This window comes from Grampus griseus, assembly GCF_964374135.1.
Source record: "Grampus griseus genome assembly, chromosome: 6".
Lineage (NCBI taxonomy): Eukaryota > Metazoa > Chordata > Mammalia > Artiodactyla > Delphinidae > Grampus > Grampus griseus.
Genome location: NC_139000.1, coordinates 10729561 through 10735364, shown reverse-complemented (window position 1 = coordinate 10735364; position 5804 = coordinate 10729561).

The window sequence follows — 5804 nt, the reverse complement described above, 5'->3', positions numbered from 1 at the left end:
GTATATTAAAATGATACCTTAAAGCTGCTACTGTTTCCATTCCTTTGATTACAACTGAGGAGGAACACTTTTCCCCATGTATTTTCACTTTGTATTTCCTCTTTGGTGAAGTATATGTTCATTTCTTTATCCAGTCAATATCTGGAGTAAGAAACCCATTTTTATAGAAACCATACTGGTACTGGTATTACCTCTGGTCATATTGCAACTCAACTTTCCCATCTGATCTTACAAGTTCCTGGGAGGAAGGCAGGGTGTGGAACAGGACCCGAGTCACCAATGAGCAAACTGGGCTCAAGAAGTTCGTGCAGCTACTAACAGGCAGAGGCTGCATCTCCAAGCCCAGCACTTTTTCTTGTACAGTATTGCTCTTTAAAAAAAAAAAATAACAACTTTATTGAGATATAATTCACAAAGCATACAATTCACTCATTTAAAGTACCCAATGCAAGGGACTTCCCTGGTGGTGCAGTGGTTAAGACTCCATGCTCCCAATGCAGGGGGCCCGGGTTTGATCCCCGGTCAGGGAACTAGATCCCACGTGCACGCTGCAACTAAGAGTTCGCGTGCTGCAACTAAGAGTTCGTGTGCTGCAACTAAGACCTGATGCAACTAAATAAATATTTATAAATAAATAAATAAAGCACCCAGCTTAATTGTTTTTAGCACATTCACAGAGTTGTGCAACGATCACCACAATCAATTTTAGAACATTTCATCGCCCCCAAGAGAAACCTTGAACACACTAGCTATTCACTGTCACATCAGGTAGAGGTAAAAATATGTTTAAGCCTGGAGAAAAGAGATGGGTGGGGTGGGCAGTTCGAAGAAAGCAGAGCAGACAGGCTGTGCCATTGGACTTGCTCCGTGACCACAGGTCACTTCTCCCCTGGCTCTGGGTTTCCTCCTAATACAAATAGAGCGCTCACTGTGTCCAGGCTCCAGGCCACGTGTGTCACAGATGTTCCTGATCACTCTCTCTAACGTGGGGTGAGGAGCCCCACTTTACAGAAGAGGGAAGCCAAGACCAAGAGCAGAGACATGTAGCCATTCACGTCCCTATGCTGGTTGGTGGCAGAGAGGGGCCTGGAGTGGGGGGTGGGATTCGGGAGGGAGTCTGACTTCGAGCTCAAGGCCATTACATCAGCTGCCTCCGCCTCCCTGCTTCTGGAGCTGACCCAGTGACAGGTGGCGCCAGGTGGGGAGGGGGAAAGAGGGGCATCTCTTTGTGCACTGGCCGAGGAGGGCCCTAAACAGGTTGGCACTAAATAGCTGTTTCACCAATTGTGTGGCCACAACTGGTGGTGTGACTGTCAGCCCTTGGGAGCCATGAAGCCAAGTCCTCTTCCCACTGCCCCTACACCAACCCCCGGGCACACACTCACATGCAAACCTTAGGGTCACAAGGTGTCTGTCTGGGTGTGTCTAGATCTGTGGGATCATTCCTTCTGTCCTTCAACAAACACAAAGTGCTCTCTCTGTCAAGCTTTTCCCGGGTGCTGGGGGCATAGGGGGAAGGCAGACAGTTCCCTGGCTTTTATAGGGATCTGGGGGCTCCTGAAACAGTTTAGGATGCAGGGAAAGAATCCTAGAAGGTCTAAGTGGACACCTGAAGGATGAGTAGAAATGAGTCAGAAAGGACTTGGAGGTGGGGTACTCCTGCCTAGTCCTGGGGAGAGGGAATAGCACATGCAAAGGCCCGGGGGTGAGAATGGCAAAATGTTCAGTCTGGTCACAGGCTGGGCCACTGAGTGAAGGGGAAGAGGCACAGTGAGGGAGGAAGTAGGGCAGAGATGGGTCACGTTAGCCATGTGTCCAAGGTTGGACTTTCTCCTGGAGCATCAGGGAGCCACAGAAGGGTTTTGAGCAGGGGATGGAAATTTTAGAGAGCCTGCTCCGACTGCCCAGTGGAGAAGGGGTTGGGGCAGGTAAGAGGGGAGGCACAGCTGGTTCTGGGCCTGTCCGGGTTTCTCAGGACCGAGAGTAGGCAGGGGTCGGGAGAGAGGAAGGGACTTGGTCTGTAGAGCAGAAGCCCATCCTCCCCAGAGAAAAATGACAATAGGCCCAGGTTTTGGGGCTCTCCCAACCCCAGTACTCACACAGCTCTTCTCACAGCCACCTTCTATGTCCCTGAAAGGAAGGAGTGATTCTCTACACTTGGTGCAAGAAGACATGAAGCAGACTCGCCCAGGTCACATTAAAGTTGGTTGATGGCCAAATCCCAGTTGTGTGGGGTCTGTTGTAACCCCAAAGTGAAAACATTCTGGCTGCTGGCTTCCTCCTTCCAATATTCTTAGCCCTGGACTATGGGCAGTTTGGCTGAGGGTCTGGCACGGGCCAGGCCCCAGGAAGAAGGAAGGACCCTGGCTGTCCTCATCGCCCCTGCCCACCCCCCGCCATCCCCTCACCATCTACACGGACAATGAGCCTCAAAGGCCATCATTCACCCACGGCCTCCGGGCCTTGTCTATGGAGACAAGGGGCCTGTCAGAGCCACCTGCCCAGAACACCGATGAATGGCCCCCGGCTGCCGGTAAGATAGTACCCAGGCTCTGGGGAAGCGAGATGAGGCAGAGTCACAGCCCCAAACAGTCCCAGAATCCATGGAGCACACCCACACCCTCATAGTACTTGGCCATCTCCAGGAGTGACTCCTGGGAAATGTGGCCCCAAGGAAAGGAAGGAGTGGGATGGGGGCCCCAGAGGCAGGGGTGTTGCCAAGGATAGGAAGGTCGTAACAGGTTACAGGGGAGAGATTGGGATGGGACAGGAAGGCAAGGAGCGCCAGAAGGCATAAGGAAGTGGCTGGGAGAGTTGGGGTCAACACAAAGCCCACCCACCCACAGAGAGAAAGAGCCTGGCTTAGGAGGCAGACCTGGGATCCACCTCTTCCTTGCTGTGTGACCTTAAGTGAGTCCTGACTTCTCTCCAGGCTCAGTTTGCACAGATGTAGACCTGGGCCCCAAGAATCCTGTCTTGAAGGAGATGGTGCAAGTGTGGAAAGGCCCACCCAGGGCCGGGCAGAGCAAGGGCTCCGTCCCCCCCTTTCCTTCTCGCTGGCTCCAGACTGGGCTGGGTGGGTGGGGGTGAGCAGGTCACAGACACCACAGGGCCAAGTCCTGCGTGCATTCTGCTGGCCCAGGAACCCAGGAAATGCTCAGAGCTTTGCTCCAAGTGGGGACCTCTTATATCCAGTTTTTATTTTGAAAATTCTCAAACCTGGAGAAAAGCTGAAAGAAGGGTACACTGAACACCCATGTATCATCCACTTTGATTCCCCTCCTCTTTCTTTAAAAAAAAAAAAAATCAAAAGATGGTAAATTTTATGTTGTGTATTTAACCACAATTTTTAAAAATTGGAAAAAAAGAAAAAAGAAAACAATAAATCATTGTGTTGCCGGCTGGCTATTAAGCATAAATTAAGTTTTGACAGGAATGCTAAGTGAACTGTGTGCCAGGCACCAGGTACAAGCCATGGGCTTTGTACATATTAAGTCAAAGTCATTTAAATTGCACAGCAGCCCCATGAGTTGTGTACTATTTATCATCCACATATTACAGACGGGGAAACAGGGCCTCAGAGAAATTATGCAAGGTGGCTCCAGCGTCAAGATGAACTTGGATGTCCGACCTCCCTCCCCAGCAGGAATCCCCGCTACCAAGGCAGCACAGCTACCTCTGGACCCAGCTGCACACCTCCCATGCCGGGATGTGGGGGCTCCTCCCTCTGCACTGCCACCCCCCGACCCCCCCAGAAGCCAAATTCCTACTCCCTTTCCTCCAAACAGGGCCTCTTCCCCGTCGTGTGTTACCTTTTTTTTGGTCCCCACGGCTTGTGGGATCTTAGTTCCCCCACCAGGGATTGAACCTGGCAGTGAAAGCGCAGAGTCCTAACCACTGGACCACCAGGGAACTCCCCTCGTGTTACCTTCTGAATGACCTAGATGAAGACCCAGAGCCCGGCTTCAAGGCCGGACTCTGTCACTGGCCAGCCGTCTAACTCGGGATGAAAGCCCTCAGTCCTCATCTGGAAAACGGGCATGACAGCCCCTCCTCACATCGGGTTGAAGGTAAAGGCGATGAGGCCTATAGGGGACCAGCTCAGGGCACGTAGCAGGCTAGATGCTGGGTGCTCCCTCCTCATCCTGGCCTGAGAAGGGACTAGGGAGTTCAAGGATCCTTGGGTTTCCACAAACTAATCTGGGATCCGAGGCTCACAAGGTGCCCCTTCTAATAGGGTGACTTTACCTGTGCGTTGTGGGGAGATGTGTGACGCAGGTCTCGTCCAGAGACTGAGGATCCCCTCCTCCCCCGCGGACTCATGTGTCTCCTGCTGGCCTGTGCCTGCCCAGTCCCTTGCGCGCTGGCGGGCTGGGGTCCCGGTACTGGTGGGCTGGGGCCGAGGGGCGGGGTCTCCTAGCACCGCCCCGCACCCGTCGGTCTCACGTACAGCTGCCAGGCGGAAAGCACGCAGATGCAGATGCCGGATTCGGTCCCTGAAACACCCCGCAGAGGTTGAGCCGATCACAGCCACCAGGTCAGGCGAAGCCGGTGAGGACTTGGGCTGTGAACAGGGGAGGGATCAGTGCGGGTGAAGGGGAGCCCCTTGCCCCCGGGGCCCATCAGCCTACGAGGGATTCCCCACTGCTGCCTTGTGGAGAAGGGACGTGCAGTGGCACGACCAAACTTCACATCTCTCGTGAATGCCAACGAGTGTTTGGCAAGCAAGGAAGGTGGGTGCCAAGGAGTCTCTGGGAGCAAATACGGGCAGATGTGAACGGAAAGCTGGGGCCGTCAGCAGTTATTGAGCCCACACTGTATGCCCTGGACCAGCCTCTTATAATTCCCCATCGACTTGGGGTTGGGGGTGGGGCCTGGTAGACGCAAGTACTGTTTAAAACGGGAGAAAGTGACAATAAATTGGTGCTTTTCAGAGTCCAAAATGTGTGAACCTCCGTGTCCTCCCGCGCTGGGATCTGTTTGATTTTCATGTTTATAGACTTTATCTGGGAAAGGAGAAAGGGTATGAAGCATCATTGGTGATGGCTCCAGACTTCCAGGTGGCATGAGGCTGAATGGTGGGACACAGCGGGGCGTTACTTCACTTCCAGTGTTTTCTGAGACCCATTTGTGCCTGGCCAGGGCTCTTGCTGGCCTGAAGCCCCGCAGGCTGCCAAGAGCAACCCCCAAATCACGTGTGATTAGGGTCTCCTCAGCTTACTACAGCGCCTGGCAGTGGCAGGTCTGAAGTGAAGTTTCAGACTGAAACTTGCGATGAAGTGATCACAAGCTGATCTTGCAGGTGGTGCCTCTGAGGGAGTGAGAGGCCAGTCTAGGCAGGAGGGACAGCATGGCCAAAGGTCTGGACAAGGGATGCTGCCTGGGGAAATGGGAGCAGCTTGGGGAGCAAGGGAAAAGGTGGCTGCATGGGGGAATGGTGGCACTGGTGACGCCAGAGAGCTCAGCAGAGGCCTGATAGAGCAGAACCTTGAATGCCAGACTGAGAAGCCCAAAGGACATGAGGAAGCCTACGGGGCCTGGAGCTCGCTCTCCCTACCTCCCCTCACACCCCAGGAGACCCTGCACTTTGTTTCCACCACTCTCTGGCCCGTGGACAGCTGCTGCCCTCCTCCCCACCCCCAACCCCCTGTCAGCTCACCAGGGCTACAGTGTTTCCCATCTGCAGTCTTGGAAGAGGCTCCTGGAGACCATCCCATTGTGCAGTAAATGTCATCCCCACTGGGTGGGCCATCCCATTCTGGGCTTCCAGCCCAGTGGGGTCTGGGAGCCAAACAAAGGGCGAG